This window comes from Carcharodon carcharias, chromosome 5 (assembly GCF_017639515.1).
Source record: "Carcharodon carcharias isolate sCarCar2 chromosome 5, sCarCar2.pri, whole genome shotgun sequence".
NCBI classification, from domain to species: domain Eukaryota; kingdom Metazoa; phylum Chordata; class Chondrichthyes; order Lamniformes; family Lamnidae; genus Carcharodon; species Carcharodon carcharias.
Window position 1 is genome coordinate 44999761 of NC_054471.1, and position 18260 is coordinate 45018020.

General features: G+C 45.7%; 1 protein-coding gene across 2 annotated transcripts in view; it reads left to right on the top strand.

Annotated features, from left to right (window-relative positions):
- The window catches only part of LOC121278154 (methyltransferase-like protein 24), a 106780-nt gene that overhangs the window by 21964 nt on the left and 66556 nt on the right, over positions 1-18260 (top strand). The window lies entirely within an intron of this gene.

Sequence of the window (18260 nt, forward strand, 5' to 3'; positions counted from 1 at the left end):
ACCAGAGGCCGAGCAAGTACTAAATTGATGTGAAGCTGCACTTGGGTTCAGGTTGTCATAGCTACACAAATAGGGCAGAAATTGCCCCCATTATTAATGTTGTCTCCAAAACTGGGAGATGGAAAATATCTCAACGGCATTGAATTCCCACCACTAAGACTGTTTCAGCTGGAAATCTTCAGGTGCAGCTGGAAGCTGGCCCATTGTCTCAAAAAACTGTGGACATCTGTGGAGAAAAAAAAGATGCAACTTTTCACAGAAAGGGCCACATGAGGCTGGAAGAGCCAGAGGCTGGACTGCAAGCACCTGGTGGGTTTAGGATTTCAGTAACTTACTGAGCGCAAAGCTTTGCGATGTGGGCTAGAGCCTCTCGGCCTGACAAATTCCTGATTTCATTGAGTGTGATAGGGAGGCATCAACGAATGACTGGGCATTTCTCGCTTGGCAGGAGCAAAAACTGGAGGATTCCCTAGGCAGCTCTCCTGGTCGATGGTCAAGAAAGACACTGGTTGAGGTGTGGCTGCAGGTCCCCTTCCACCCTCTAGTCCATGAGAAATGTGAAACAACTGAAGCAATTAGAGTACTGTACACCCTCAGAAAATAAAAGTGGCACCTTGTCATTGTATGTGGCTTGGAATTAAATGCTGGCAAACCTAAAATATTCCATCAGAATCTTCTTGAAAATTACTTGCAATAGTGATGTGTAACTTTAAGGAAAATAAATCAGGCACATAGTGTTTTGCTTGCTCTCCTTTCAGATAACATCAGGTCTTTTGGCAGGTTCTAGCCACCAGATTCCGCAAACATGGAAACCACACTGTAATGAGGATTAAGCGGAGAAGCAAGTAGCCCCTGAGCAACAGAGGACATCACTTCCCAGTCAAAATGCTTCCACATGAGTGAAATATGAGAAGCCAGCAGCAGGAAGAGAAGTAAACCACAGGAACCTCTGGAAGGGCACCTCACATGGTGATAGCATGGAAAAGTTTCAAAGGGAAAGAAACCTGTCCAAATGTTTCTTTAACTCCCAGCACAAGATTATTCCAAGAGAATATTGCACTGCTCTTCAGACTGGATGTTGCCCAGATGCAAAACTTCTGGCGAATGCTGGTTGCCTCAGTGGTCATCCTGCTGTCCTGACCTGTCTGCATCTGGAAACCTCTTCCACTAAGCTCGGGGAGGGGGGCGGTGGGGGTTGCAGATCAAACTGCAGAGGAGAAAGCAGATGGCTTAGAAATAAAACAGTCTTAAATGCTATTTTGTGGCTAAAGTATTCCATTGATTGGAGGAGATTCCAGATGAAGTCATTTCAAATGCTTCTGCAGGCCTTGTGTAATCCCACTGGAGGAGCAGCTGAAAATCTGTGGCTGTTCCAGTGAATCCCCATTGCAACTTCAACATGAGTGCACCGGAAGTGTCACAAGTTAGGCTGAATTATCCAGCTCTATGTCAGAGATTCTGCAAAAGCCTGTTGGAGTCAGAGTCCCTGCCCGCCCCAGACAAGCAATCAGCCATCAGCCATCACTATCAATATCCTGGGGGTTACTATTGACCAGAAACTGGACTAGCCATACAGTAACTCACCTCCTGACTCCCCAAAGCCTGTCCACCATCAACAAGGCACAAGTCAGGAGTGTGATGGAATACTCTCCGCTTGCCTGGATGAGTGCAGCTCCCACAACACTCAAGAAGCTCAACACCATCCAGGACAAAGCTTGATTAGCACCCCAGCCATCTTAAACATTCACTCCCTCCACCACCGATGCACATTGGCAGCAGTGTGTATCATCTACAAGGTGTAGTGCAGCAACTCGCCAAGCCTCTTTCAACAGCATCTTCCAAACCCACAACCAATACCACCTAGAAGGACAAGTGCAGCAGCTAGATGGGAATGCCACCACCTGCAAGTTCCCCTCCAACCCACACACAATCCTGACTTGGAAATATATCGCCGTTCCTTCACCGTCACTGAGTCAAAATCCTGGAAGTCCCTCCCTAACAGCAATGTGGATGTACCTACACCATGTGAACTGCAGCAGTTCAAGAAGGCAGCTCACCACCACCCTCTCAAGAGCAGTTGGGATGGGCAATAAATGCCCACTATGGATGGACAATAGATGCTGGCCCAGCCAGCAACACCCCAACCCATGAACAAATAATTTTTTTAAAAAAGAAGCATAAAGGACTCCCTACTTTGGGATTTCCCACTTTCTGGCTTCAGAGGGATGAGGCATAAATTCGGTGTGTATAATAGAGTCTAACAGCACAGAAGGAAATCATTCAGTTCATTAGAAGAGCGGGTATATATGGTCAGACCAAGCATATTTACCCACGAAATGCTGCCAGTAGTCTGGAACCCTGAGAGCTCTCCTGGGTGGGGAAGGATAGCCGAGTGAGTGAGAACTGTCACTCCACCTCCCCCCTGACCACAGCCCGTCACTGTTGAACTAGACTTTTTAGCCTTGGTTTCTGCAGAGGATAAATAGTTTAAAAAGCTTCCCTGTCACATGGAAATGCAAGAGCATGTATAATAAACATACTTGTTTCCATAGTGAACCTAAAGTAAATTACTTGTGCAATTTTATTTTTCTGTAACTCTTGCAAATTATTTTTAAAAAATCATCCTTTTTATCTTGGGGTGACTGTAGCATAGTGGCACTGTTGCCGTACTAGTAGAGGTCCAGCTGAATTCTCTGTGGACATGAGCTCAAGTCCTGCCACAATTAAATAAATCTGGAATTGAAAAGCTAGTCTCAGTAATGGTGACCATGAAGCTATCATGGGAAGGAAATCCGCTATCCTTACCCAGTCTGCCTAACACATGACTCCAGGCCCACAGCAATGGGGCTGACTCTTAACTACCCTCTGAAATGGTTGAGCAGGGCAGTTAGGGATGGGCAACAAAAGCTGGCTTTGCCAGTGATATCCATATCCTTTGAAAGAATAAAGAGAAACAAATTACTGCTGGCTCATAGCCCTTTGATCAGAACTACAAAATGTTGATGAATTTTCTATGGCTTCTTGCTTTGTCAACGTGTTTTCATGGTTACTTTTCTGATGCTAGCTGACAAGTGACCAGTTTTGTTGAATTCAATTTCACAACTTGCTCTGGTGCAATTATAAACCCATAAACTCTGGGTTGCTGATCCAGAACCATAGCTATAAGACTCACTGTTCCTTTAAAAAAAAATCCTCTGATCATAGAGATGAAAGGCCGGTTTATTTTGTTATTTTTAACCCGATGAAAGAACTCGTTTGATCATGCAAGCTTGAATATTCTCATTTTTATTTTCGCTTGGAAATTATTTGTTTGCAGATTGCTTGATAAATAAGAAACCAATACTGCAGCACAGATAATGTGGCACACTGTTAGGTTCCACCCAGCTATCTTATATTGTAGAATTTCCATTTAGGTTCTGTCGCCTCTGCTATCCCCAGTGTGCCTACTGAAAACTTAAAGTGTGACCTCATTACTCCCAGATAAGCTTAATAAATACCTTCTACTGTGTAGAAGGAATCTCTCAATTCCAATGACCTTCATACATTGCTCAAGCTTCACTTTCATGGTTTGCAATGTCATCAGAATTGTCTGATTGAATTACTGCTTTGTGACTCACTTGGAGCTATATATTGTGTTTGACATCGAAACACAGCAACCTTGCAACAAATATTGTTCAATTAAAAGTGACCGACCTTTTCAGTTTTATTTGATTTTTGCTAGCAGATAAAGTCTCATTTGAACTCGCATGGTTAACTTCCATTTGATCTCTTTAATTGTAATGGTAATCTCATCCAGCATCAGTAACAGCGCTGTGACTGCCCACATGTGTATAAGAAGAAAATAGGGGCCATGTTTCTCATCTCGCTCAGTTCCCAGGTGCAATGAAAAGAAGCTGGCTCCCAACTTGTGACACAATGAACTGGAGACCCATTATTTCGGGCCTTAGCCCTCGAAACGCTGTCCTGTGATCTACTAGACTTCCCAGGTGGATTCTAATAGGCCCAGGAATAACTGTTGGCTCGCTGTTCATGATGCAATAAAAGGAGACATTCCTGACCTCCTGCCTCAGTTTCCTTTCCATAGCACCTCCACTTCTCTATCTCCTTCTCCTTTTAAACATGCCTCTTACCAAACTTTTGGTATCTTTCCCAATCGCTTTTTCTTTGGCTTATTTTCTTGTGCCTCAATGATGCACTCTGGGATCTTTTTTATGTTACAGGTGCTATGTAAATGCAAGTTGCTCTTGGTTTCTTCAGTGCCTTTATTAGGACCAATTTAGTTTTCAAAGGTAGACGCACTGTGGCCAATTTTCTTCCTCCTTTAAACTTCACCTGGATGTTAGTCAGGTGCAGTGCAGCCTGACCCAACCTAACCTAACCTGACTTGACCTTAAATCCCACTGTACTTTCTGGTTAATTTGATTGGGACCACTGTCTCCTCAGCCCAGGCCTGCCTCTCAGTGGAAAGCTGCACTCAGTTGGGAGGCAGAATTCCAATCTCTACTCCTGGTATTTGGGATCTCTGCCTGCTGTCCAGAAGGCCTCCAGTCTCGAATACCCTCTAGGTCACCTGGTGGGTAATATATGTGGAGCATTTAACATGTTTTATGTAGTACATAGGACAAGATAAGAAATCAAAAGTATGTGTCATGGTGAGAAGTGTAACGCTTGATGGCAAGGCTGAGATTTATTGCCCATTTCCAGCTGCCCTTGGAAAACTGGCGATGCTTTACTGGGCCACTTCAGAGTTAACCACCTTGCTGTGAGACTGGAGTTGCATACAGGCCAGACTAATAGGTTTTCTTCCCTAAGGAACAGTGGCAAATGAGACAGGTTTTAGCAACAGTTCAATATATTAATGAGCACTTTTTTATTTACTGACACCAGCTCTCTATTTTTAGACTTCTTTAACTGAATTTAAACTGCTGTTGTGGGATTTGAACTTCTGCTCTCTGGGTTATTAGCCCAGGCATCTGAGACACTCGTCTAGTAAAGTAGCAGTTCACTATGCTGTGGTAAATAACTTTGGTCTTGAGGCTGGTGATAACCTACTTATACCTTTGTCCTGACTGAGTTGGCTGCTCAGTTTCAGATGATATAGATATGTGTGTCATCTCCCTGTGGGCCAAAAAATGCCCTCAATTTATTCAAGCTCCAGACATCGCAACAGTTATCTCAATGCCCATATTTAAAAGATACAAGCACCAATTCCCTTTTATCACTGTACAGATTTCCTGTAACAATGCGGATGAAAAGGGTTTGATTGGCAGCCTGGAGCCCACCCAGGAACCATGGCCTGTTTGCCTGGACAATACTTTTCACCTTGCTCAGCAGATCCACAGAAAACAGTGCCGGATTTATTCAGTCGGGTGAGTGTGATTTTGAACGGTTCAGACTTCTAATTTCAATTAGTCGGCGCTAAGGACTGCCAGCTCCTTATTCAGTAAGTAACAGGCCTGCAGGCAATGTTCACATTAGCTCTGAGGAATCACCCTCTGCCAAACATTGTTTTTGAGTAGACATGCCTAAAGTGTTAGACCCAAGAGAGAGGGACAGAGATTTGTAAATGAAGAAAATGCTTCAGGTGTTTGACTTTTCATGGTAGCACTCTCAACTCTTGAGACAGACAGTCATGAGTTCTACTCCAGAGATTTGAGCACATTATCCAGGTTGACACTTTAGTGCAATGCTGATGGAGTGCTATCCTGTCTTTTTGGATGAGGCATCAAACCATAGACCCTTAGTATGTCCCTTAAGGTGGATGTAAAAGATTCCATGGCACTATTTTGAAGAAGAGTGGGTGCCCTGACAGATATTTATACCTGAACCAACACCAGTTAAAAAAAAGTTTTGCTGTTCATAAACCCATTTCTGTTTGTGGGATCTCGCCTTGTACAAATTGGCTGCTGCGCTTCCTACATTACAACAGAGACTACATTTCAAAAGTACTTCATTTGCTATGAAGCAGCTCGTACAGTCTAAGGCCATGAAAGGCGCTACATAATTGAAATTAATTATTTCTTTCTCTCTGAACTGATTTCTACTTATTGAGACAGTGACGCACCTGAACAACTGGGGAAGCAGGCTCCCCTTGAGATTAGTGTGAGCCCTTCATGGAGTTTTCAAACCGAACTTTAATAGAGCACACTATGGCAAATACTCAGTTGGAGCCATTGGTTATTGAGAGAATTAGTGCTGCAGCGGATACTTTGGGGCTGCAGTTCTGCTTCTGGTGCATCAGTTATGCCAGTGCACGTTTTTGCCTTGGGCATTTCTGTGTTGCTGGGGCACAGAGGAGGCCTCCGTGCATTTCTGATGTCCCTTCATTCAGAAATGGCTGGCATGTTTGAGGTGAAGCATTTTCTGCTGTGCTTTTGCACATTGATGAGGCAGGAGATGGGACAAGTAGGACCACGCCCATACTGGGTAAGGCATTTTGAGTGGTGACATCAGCAACAGGATTGAAACTCAGCAAAATGGTGGAAAGAAATAATCTGACCCCTCAAAAAAAAATGGAAAAAGTCAAGAAAGCGAGGGCTGGATTTTTCTCTCTTAGGCGCCCTACAAAGATACCTCAGACCGCTCATGCCCTGGGCATTCTCCCTGACCCTGATTATTCCCAGGACCCCCCTCTCCTCATTTAACTGGGCCATTTCAATGGTCCCCGGTGATAACCTGACCCTGAAAATCCCTCCACTCTTCCACTCCGTCCCATTGGTCTCAATGCCATTAACTGGTTTCAGGTATTAACTGTTTCTTAATTGTGTTTAATTGTATGCAGGTAGTATTATTGCATTACCTGGGGATTCACTTGTGCTCCTATGAATTGAAACAGTAGTGTTTGGGTTAAGAGGTGCATGCTTGTAATGTGTAACTCTGTAAATAAATGCTTACAAAAATGTGTAAAGATTGGCTCCAGTTCTATCCTCCAGCACCTGACTTTCTGGATCAAAACATCTGGTGGGAGGATGTCCTGTAAAATGCTAACAAGACCTGGGAGTCTCTAAAATCTCACAATCCCAGAGCTGGTTGGATCAGCACTGGCCTTGCTGCCCAACCCCTTGCACCTCCTATTCCTGGGGGTTCCAGAGTTAAAATCAGCTCATGGGGCAAATATTCCAGTTATTCAATACCAAACAATCAAGAAGCAGATGCATTGAGTGAACAGACGGGAAGAGCTGTGAATCACAACAAGCAATCAAAATAAACCACCTGACCAAATTGCTCAGACGTCTTTTTCCAAACTACTTTCTCCTGCCTCCCTTCTATTTCCCTCTCCTCACTCCAATTCCCAAATACAGTTAAAATTAATACTTCCAACTTAACACACGCGTTAAAACAATTGCACAATTTTGAGAAAAAAAAGTCACCTTAGATCTGTGTCCTCTGATTACCAAATTTTCTGTCACTGGACAAGTATTTTAAGTATTTACACTACCAAGTGAGGGAGTGATGGTGGTACAGTGGTGATGTTACTGAGCTAGTGATCTAAAGATCCAGGCTAATGCTCTGGGAATATGGGTTGGGTTCAAATCCCATCATGGCAACTGATGGAATTTGAATTCAATTAATAAACCTGGAATTATAAAGTTAGTCTCAATAATGGTGACCAAACCATCATCAATTGTTGTAAAAACCCAGCTGGTTCACTCATGCCCTTCAGGAAAGGAAATCTGCTGTCTAGGCCTGCAAATGCTTGCAGACCCACAGCAATAGTGGTTGATTCTTAACCCTCTGAAAATGGCCAAGTAAGTCACTCAGTTAAAGGGCATTTAGGGATGGGCAACAAGTGCTGGCCTTGCCAGTGATTCCCATGTAAGAATAATTTTTTTAAAAGTTCATAATTTTTGAAAGCCTCTATCAAATCTCCTCAATCCCAGCTTAGACTCATAGACGTTTACAGCACAGAAGGAGGCCATTTGAGCTGAAATATCCACGCCGGTCAACAAAGACCTGACAGCACTAATCCCATTTTCCAGCGCTTGTCCCATAGCTTCTCTGGTCTCTCCACATTACTGAGGTTCCCTCATCTTTGGTGACTTTCTAATAACTCACTTCTGCACACTTGCCAAGGCCTTGACACCCTCCCTAAAGTGCAGCACCCGGAACTGAACCCAATACTCCAAATGAAACTGAAGCAGTGTTTTTATAAGCGTTTCGCACAACTTCCTTGCGTTTCTACTCTATGACCCTATGTATAAAGCTAAGACGTCTATAAGTATCTATACCCAGGTATGATTAAAAGAAAATAGCCCATCAGTGCTGCCCATAGGCAAGACTGGCTGAAGCTGCAGCATTGTGCTCTCTCTGTAGCTCTTCCACTTAGAAGCACAGTAGGACAGCATTCCAGGACATTTAAAATAAAGCCACCACTTGCCAGGGCAGCCATTAACTACAGCTAACATCAGTCTGTAAGTACTACTGGATGTAGAGTGACCTATTCCCGTTTGCTGTCAATTAAAGCAACCGCTGGGAGGTTGTTGAAAAATGGATCAGTAGGAAATCTAGTACCTTTGACACCAGTTATTGGCTTACTAGTGTGGCAGCTAAATTAACAGTGCAGCCTGCAATCTGATTATAAGCTTTATGATTCAGTCAGTCCTCCTACAACTGATTTCAGCTTTGCAACTGACTCACAGGTTAACACCGACCTTTAGGCTGCGAGCCAGATGTACATCCTCCGTACATTTCCCAGTCCCTTTCAGCTTGTCATTTTGTTTATGTTGGTATCGACAAGCTGCTGCAATGAATTTCAGCAAAACATCATGTAAACTTTGGACTTTGCCAGGTTGTGTGTTTGCAATGAAACAGCTCAACGGTGTGTGAGAAGGTCCAGAAAATTGCTAAGGCATTATCATACAACGCTGCTCAGGCCTCAGCTCAAGCATCAGGCAGCCACCTTAGGAAGGATGTCAAAGCCTTGAGACGGTGCCGAAGAGATTTACTAGAATGGTAGCAGGGCTGAGGGTTTCAGTTACATGGAGAGATTGGAGAACCTGAGGTTGTTTCCTTTAAAGCAGGAGAGGCTGAGGACAGATTTAATGGAGGTATGTAAAATCATGAATGATGTTGGTGGAGAAGGAGAAACCGTTTCCAGTCGAAAAAGAATCAGTAACCATAGGACACAAAATTAAAGCAGTTGTCAAAAGAACCTGAGGTGACACACACAAACGTTTTTTACACAGCAAGGGCTGGATTTTATAGGGTGCGCTGGTCCCTGCTGCATGTCTGCTGCGGTGGGAGATGCCCAACCGTGATCCCAATATCTGCCCGACAGCAACTTAACACTGGGAGCAGTGCTAATTGCTTTTAAGCAAGACTTCCACCCCCAATCTCGGGAAGGAGACCCCCCCCCGCCAACCTTAGAGAGCTGCTGGCCAATCCAGTTGCCACCAGGAGTGCTGGCCACTGCTGAGACTACAAGCAGTCCCTAATGCTGATGAGTCCAGGTAAGTCCAAGGCCAGGGATCTCAGTGAAGGAGGCGAATGGGAAGGGGAGGGTGGGGCCTTGGTTCAAAAGGCCAGGGCGGAGGGTTAAAAAGAGTGGGGGGAAATGACATTGTTGGGGGGAGGGTGAGTCCGATGGGCCCAGGAGGCTGAAAAGGACAATTCCCCTCCCCCTGCCCTACACCATCCAGGGTAGCTAAAGCTGCTGGGATTTCCATGGCCTGGACCTCCCTCTGTTGCTGGCAAAATACCAGTGGGAGTGAGATGAGACCCTTCAGTGGTCATTAATTGGTGGGAGAGTGTAAAATCCAGCCCTGGGTTGTTATGATCTGGAATGCGTTGCCAGCAAGGATGGTGGGAGTCAATTCAATAGTAACTTTCAAAAGGGAAGTGGATAAATACTTGAAGAGGAAAATACGTACAGGGCTTTAGGAAAAGAGCTGGGGAGTGAGACTAATTGGAGAGCTCTCTGAAAGGCACAAGCATGATGGGCCGAATGGTCTCCATCTGTGTTATCATTTGACATTCTAAAAACTGGCAATGCAGAACACTGATCAGAGTATACTCAATGTGAAATGGCAGAAGCCTTTTTTAAAATTCATTCACAGGATGTGGGCTTCGCTGGCTGGGCCAGCATTTATTGCCCATCCCTAGTTGCCCTTGAGAAGGTAGTGGTGAGCTGCCTTCTTGAACCGCTGCAGTCCATGTGGTGTAGGTACAGCTACAGTGCTGTTAGGGAGGGAGTTCCAGCATTTTTACCCAGTGACAGTGAAGGAATGGCGATATATTTCCAAGTCAGGATGGTGAGTGGAATGGATGGAGGGGAAGTTCCAGGTGATCGTGTTCCCATCTATCTGCTGCCCTTTTCCTTCTAGACGGTAGTGATTGTGGGTTTGGAAGGTGGTGTCGAAGGAGCCTTGGTGAATTCCTGCAGTGCATCTTGTACATGGTACACACTTCTGTTACTGTGTGTCAGTGTTGGAGGGAATGAATGTTTGTGGACGTGGTGCCAATCAAGTGGGCTGCTTTGTTCTGGATGGTGTCGAGCTTTTTGAGTGTTGTGGGATCTGCACTCATCCAGGCAAGTGGGGAGTATTCCATCACACTCCTTGTAGATGGTGGACAGGCTTTGGGGAGTTAGGAGGTGAGTTACTCATCACAGAATTCCTTGCCTCCGACCTGCTCTTGTAGCCACAGTGTTTATATGGCTAGTTCAATTCAATTTCTGGTCATGGTAACTCCCAGATATTGATAGTGGGGGATTCAGTGATGGTAATGCCATTGAATGTCATGGGCGATTGTTAGATTCCTCCTTGTTGGAGATGGTCATTGCCTGGCACTTGTGTGATGCAAATGTTACTTGCCACTTGCCAGCCCAAGCCTGGATATTGTCCAGGTCTTGCTGCATTTGGACATGGACTGATTCAGTATCTGAAGAGTTGGAAATGGTGCTGAGCATTGTGCAATCATCAGTGAACATCCCCACTTCTGACCTTATGATGGAAGGAAGGTCATTGATGAAGCAACTGAAAATGGTTGGGCTGAGGACACTACCCTGTGGAACTCCTGCAGTGATGTCCTGGAGCTGAGATGACTGACCTTCAACAGCCACAACCATCTTCCTCTGTGCTAGGTATGACTCCAACCAGGGGAGAATTTTCCCCCTGATTCCCATTGACTCCAGTTTTGCCGGGGCTCCTTGATGCCACACTCGATCAAATGCTGCCTTGATGTCAACAAAAGTCACTCTCACCTCACCTCGGGACTTCAGATCCTTTGTCCATGTTTGAACTAAGACTGTAGATTTTCCTATCAACCAGGCTCTGTACCTTTGGGCTTTTGACAGAGGATGACACCTAAAATGTTAACTTTCCTGCTCCCCACAGCCTGGCCTCCTGAGTGTTTGCAACATTTTCTGTTTCTGTTTCCCATGTTAAGCACCTGTGGTTCTTCCTCTTCGCTTTAATTTTCCAGGGATTTACTGCTGGAATCAAAAGATTTTTATCTGACCCCCTGTGCCCTCCACCACCACCTCCCACCACCCGGGCACACACACACACACACACACACACCCACACCCCCCCCTCCCACATTAGCCTTTTACCCTGGCCTCATAGAATAACTAGAGACTGGTCCTTGTAGAAGGATAACATTTCGCTTTTTGTGTTATGGATGGAAAACATTTGACCTACTTTGCAGAGTGAGATTGATGTGATATGTTGAGTTATTTCTTGAGGTTTAGGATAAACTAACTTGGCTGGAGTTGTATACTTGGTGTTCCAAAGGACAGAACACAATGGTAAACATAAATGCTTTAAACTTGCCAGAAAGAATTTTTGATCTGGTCTTAGATTTCAATGGGAGGAGGACCACTCCCATTATAACAACCTTTCTGATGTGAAAACTTTAAGTAGACTGGGGCTGAGGCCCAACAATGCTGGACACCAACAAGAGGAGGCGAGTCGATAGGGTGATTCATTGATGGCAAGCTTGGGTTTCAGCCATCTAGACCTTAAGCTCTGGAATTTAACCCCCTACACCTCTCCAACCCCTCCACCATTCTTGCCTAGAAGCTCTTTAAAACCTACCTCTTTGACCAAGCTTTTGGTCACCTCTTCTAATGTCTCCTTCTTTGAGTCAGTCCCAATTTTGCTTGATGAGATTTTTATGAAGCACCTGATGACACTTTACTGCATTAATATCAATTTTTCTAACTGTTTGAAACAACTGAGTGACTTGCTAAGCCATGTCAAAGGACAGTGAAGAGTCAATCTCACTGCTTTGGGTATCACAGACAAGGTAAGGATGGCAGATTTCCATCTCTAAAGAACATTAATGAACCAGAACCCCTTTGAAATGGCCTGGCAAGCCGCTAAGTGCAAGGGCAATTAGGGATGGGCAACAAATGCCAGCCTTGCCAATGACACAAACATCCCATGAAAGACTAAAGGAAAAAAGAGATTGATTCTTTTTTTTGACAATCTGGTGGTTTCATGGCGCTGAATTTTACATGTGGACATGTTTCCCGCGATTGGGGGGCATGTAAAATGGGGTCGGCGCCTATCTCGCCCATCCCCGAGCTCATCCCCATATTAAAATGACCAATTAAGGGCTAAGTAGGCTTGTTATCAAATCTATTGACCCTAATAGTACACTGCCCACTCCATAATGGATTTGGTGCAGGCAGTAGGGCAGGAGTGGGAAGCCCAAACTTTAAGCTCAAATGGTTAAAGGGTGGGAAGGAAGTGGGGGGTGGATCACTTTCCGGGCGCTTCCTCTTCAGAGGAATCCCATCCCCTAGGTCACCCTGCCCCCTGGACATTTCAAGCAGCAAATCCCTTTGACTGTTTGCAATAGCCATAATACTGACCATATACAACCAGCCCCTGCTTGTGAAGCTCATATTATAGTGTTTAACATTAGATGTGATGCCATGGGTGGTTCCCCCTTAGACTGAAATCCCCCTTCTTTCCTACTTGCTCTCTCTCTCTTAAACTCACCCTCTCGCCCACACTGTCCCTCTACGTAATGCTCCCAAACCCTCCCGGCTCAAGACTCAGGACTTACCTGCTCTGGGGGCCCTAGGCCTTAGGCTCTTCTCTTCAGCTGCGGTGCCAGCAGCCGTGACTGACGCCTCCCTGGCACTGCCAGGACTAATGGCAATTGGCCGGCAGCTCCAGAGGACATAACTTCTATTCTAATGAGAGGCGGTAGCCCCACATGGCCCTCGTTAATGGGCTCGCCGCACTTTATTGCTGCAGGGCTGCTCGGCCTGGAGCCAGTCAACTTATTATTCCACCCCATGGTCACTGTTACTGAAAGCAGCTTTTTATTCCAGATTTATTAGCTTATTGAATTTAAATTTCTCAGCTGCATCAGCGGAATTTAAAATTGTTGCCTGGGTTGCGTCTTTCTGTCACCTACTCACCCGCTCTCAACCTGTCTATTATAGGGGGTCGAGGGCGGGGGGGAGGCACCAGGCCCATCCTTGGCTACTTTAAGGGCCTCGTCCTGCCACCACCAGTATTTTAAACACGGAGGGGAAGCCCACACCATGCAGAAAGCCTGGCAGCTTTAACTGAGCAGGGTTGTGTGGGGGGCAGGGGTGGGGGGAGACTCCTTTGCCCCATGGGCTCTTCAGAGGAATCCCATCCCCCAGGTCACCCTGCCCCCTGGACATTTCAAGCAGCAAATCCCTTTGACTGTTTGCAATAGCCATAATACTGACCATATACAACCAGCCCCTGCTTGTGAAGCTCATATTATAGTGTTTAACATTAGATGTGATGCCACGGTTAGACAGCACTTGCTGAACAATCCTGAGTGTGCTAAGCATTACACTAACAATGACTTTATGATTATCAGTCAGGCTCGCAATGTAGCTCACCTATACATGCTAGAAGCTACATATATCCATACGCAGAAACTTGTCCTCTTCAGACAAAAGGAACATGTCCAGGCATTGCACCAACACCTCAACCAAGCAGAGTGGACTTGCCAACCAATCAACACCCTTTTCTCATGCGGTGTAAATTATTACTCCCTTTGAAATTGGGCATTCTCGCATCTGTCCTGATGAGTGCAAGACGAAAAGCTTCAACAGCATGCTTTTTTTTTCAGCAATACTCAAGTTCTGTACTGCCAAGCGACTATTAGTATTCTACCCAACTGATACATGTACAAACCAGCCATGCATTGCCTGCATTTCCTGCCAAGCAGGGAGTGGTTGATTGCCGTCTGTCCACAAACTATATCTGATATCTTAAATAGGTTCAATCTGAAGTTTGTTTTGTTTTTGCCGTCCTGTTGGAGAAAGGATTTGACAAACTGCCTCTTATGAGCTTCATGCAGGGAAAGTTTTACTTCCACCTTCTTCCATGGAGCCTCCGCCATGAGGTTCCCAATGACCATCCCCATACATGTCTTTCTATTGAAGGTGGAACAGGGTCTTTCACAGTAATCCTCAAATATATCAAGCAAATGTGACCCTCACAGGAACAGGGAAAGGCCATTCAGCCCCTTGAACCTGCTCTGCTATCTGTAAGTTACTAGCTAATCTGTACCTTAGCTCCATTTACCCGCCTTTGATTTATATCACTTAATACCCTTGCCTTATACAATTTATTAGGCTTATCTTTTAACTTATCAACTGATCCCCAATCCCAACAGCTTTTTGAGAAGGTGATTTCCATATTTCCAATGCCCTTTGTGTGAAGGAATGCTTCCTGAGCACCCCCTTGGTCCAACAGGACTCCTGAGATCTGAGTCCTGATGTTTTGACTTCTGTCAAGCTCCCCATGTGTTCTGTGCAACATCCAGTGACAACCCCGAATTGGCACAATGTAGAATCATCTGGGTTAGGGATGGGGGAAGCATGACAATGGATCCAAGGATTCTTAGACCATTGCTTACTCCAGTTCTCATCACATCTTTTCAAATCCATCTCAGGCATTAACATAGAGCGATGTTCCCCACGACTTGGCAGTTTCTCTGTTCTTCATATTTTTTTCCCCTTGGAGAATAGTTTGCAGTATTGACAGGATTCACAGGCTGATTAACAATCTGATAGGCTGCATCATGACTGCTCCTTCTGGGTCCCCCTGGAGTGGGACTTGAACTCACAGCCTTGTGGCTCAGAGGCAGGAGTGCTGCCAAATGAGTCACAAGGGCTCCCATGTGGCTCCGATCTTCTGATAATCCTCAGTGTCTGGGTGTAGGTGCGATGCTCATTCAACATCTCTATCACTATAACATGGACACCCCTGAGATTACATTCCCAAGGCTCTGAATCCAGGGACTGACTCCAGCAGCATCTGACTGTCAAACTGCACTGCCATTCCCGGCCACATCCCCCTTCCTGCTTTGACACTCCCACAATGTGTGGTTCACAAACTCTTGGCAGAACCTTGATTCCCCCAAATGAACCTCTCTGTGTAGGAAAATGAGCGAGAGAAAGGGTGAACCGTCAGCATGATGATGAGGGGGTTGATATTAGTGTGGTGGAAGCGCAATGTCAGAATTCCACCCACTCAAGGGAATGTGAGATGTTCATATTCTCCATCTGCAACAGCTCACTCTGGCTTTTCCAAGAGAGAGAAATAATGGAAAATATGCTAGAAGTACAGGCTGAATTTCAGGAAGCCTGGTCAGCTGCATTTGCATGGGCTTCCTGAGTGTTGTGGGAGCTGCACTCCTCCAGGCAAGTGGGAAGTGTTCCATCACACTCCTGACTTGTGCTTTGTAGATGGTGAACAGGCATTGAGGAGTCAGGGGGCGAGTTACTCTCTGAAGAATTCCCAGCCACTGACCTGCTCCTTCACTGTCACTGGGTCAAAACCCTGGAACTCCCTCCCTAACTGCACTGTGTGTGTACCTACACCACATGGACTGCAGCGGTTCAAGAAGGCAGCTCACCACTATCTTCTCAAGGGCAGTTAGGGATGGGCAATAAATGCTGAGCTACTCAGCAAAGCCCACATTCCGTAAAATGATTTTTAAAAAACTACAGGTAGCTGGGTGGTTCTGTGCTTGCAGTTTTACAGTGACTGACCTTCCCCTGTGATGGAGGATCAATGAAGCAGGATAATAGCCACCTGTCGACTGCATTTGTGGGGATATGCTGATACTTGCCATAGATTACACAGCCTGCATTAGCACCATTCCGTATTAAAGTAAGCGAAACCAGTGATTCTCAATGGGATGTGCATGCTTTGAAATGGGCTGCTGGAATTCCTACCACCATACCTCTGCCAGCATAACTGTCCCACCCCTCCGGCTGAACCTTTAGGCGTTCCTCTGGCAGGATACTGGATGATTATTTCTTTGCTTGTTGAAGCACATTTTAACATTCCAAGAGTTACCAGTCCCAATCCCATTTTAAAAAAAAATTCATTGATGGGACATGGTTGTTGCTGAATTGCCCTTGTTCAGGGTCAACCATATTACCGTGGGTCTGGTGTCACCACCAGGTCAGGTTGGCGGATTTCCTTCCTTAAAGGGAACAACATTAGTGAACCAGATGGGCTTTTATGACAATCAGCAATGGTTTAATGGTCATCATCAGACTTTTAATTCCAGATTTTTTATTGAATTCCAATTTCACCAGCTGGTGGAATTTGAACCCAGGTCTCTAGTCAGCAACAACAGCATGATGCCATAGCCTCCCCGGAGGAGAATTAGAGTAAATGGAATAAACTGTTGGATCCTGAGCAGGAGTAATGAAGTGATACTTTGGAAAGTCAATCTGAGGCCATACTAATCCATTTCTGGCAGATGCCTTCTAAATCCACTTCATTATACATTTCAGCAACACCATCTTTCCACAGTGAATTAATAATTCTAACCTGCTCTAGATCAACGTATGTAGAAGCTCACACATACTCATTGAAGTGTTTGTTTCATTGGATAGTGATTACTTATCTACTCTCTTGATATCCTGGCCAACATTTATTTCTCAGCCAGCATCACTGAACCAGGATATCCAGCCAATTATTTCACTGGCCAGGATTTTTCAGTTGGCAGGGCTTCACTTCCCACCACCTGAAGAGTACGTGGGGAACACATCCATGCCGACACTGCCTGCCCCACGGCCATTTTACACTCCAACAAGTGTTAATTGGCTGGAGACAGGACTCCTGCCTCTCATTCGGGAGGAAGGTCCGCTTCAGAGAGCTGCCGGCTAATCTGATTGGCCGGCAGCTCTCTAGCCCCTGCAGCGCCAGAAGCTGCAGTGGAAAGGACTGGAACTACAAGCAGTCCCCAGAGTCTAACTCCTGGGGGTCCAGGACCAGGTAAGTGTGGGGTTCTCAGAGTGGGGTGGGGAGGTGAGGCCCGCAGCAGGGTGGGCAGAGGGATGTGGGCGTGTTGTTGCAGAGGCCAAGGGGAGAATGAGCACCTGCAAGGGCCAGACATTTTGTAGGGCGGGGGCAGGCATCTGATGTTTAAAGGAGGCTACTGATGGAGGCCCCTCTACCACTCCCAACCTCCCCAACTTCCCGCCCGTGGCCCAAGCAGGGTTACTTTCCAGGCATTCCCCACACCACCCCTAAACTCATCCCATCAGCCTGAAAATTGAAGCTGGGTGGGTAACAGCCCTAAAGTGGTCAATAATTGGCCACTTAAGGGCCCCAATTAAGTCAAGGGTGGGCAATCCAACCCAGGCCTCGCCCGTCCCAGCGTAAAATTGCGGAGAGGTCGGGACCTGGTGAGAAGGCCATCCGAAAAATGTTCCGCCCACTGCCCCGCCTACAAACCTGCCAGTGGAGGAAGGTATAATTCTGCCCATTGTTATTTGTGGGAGCATGCTGTGTGCAATGTGGCTGCCATTCAAACAGTGCCTGCACTTCCAAAGTACTTCAATGGCTGTAAAGCACTGTGTGACCGCCCCCCCAGGATTGTGCAATGCATCACATCAATGCAACTTCTTTCTCTCTTACCATTTAGGCAAACATAGGGTCCAATTTTGTAAAGTTTCACAAATAGGAATGAGATAAATGGCTAGTGTATTTGCCATTGTCAGGGCATCAAAAGATGCCAACTATCCTTTGCCAACTAGTGCCATGGGACCTTTTACATCCACGTGAAAATGCAGATGAGGGTGTGGTTTATCTTCCAAGGATGAAAGGACAGCAGTTTCTGCAAGGCAGCAGTCATTTACTCTGAGTCTATAGGGCATCCAGTAACCTCGCTGAATTTATGAAAGGAGAATGGAAGAATGCCTGCAGAACTTAAGGAACAAATATTTGGCGCAAAAAGTAACTTTGAATTATTAGGAATAGAGTGTATCTATGTTCTGTGCAAGACTGAGCAAGCAA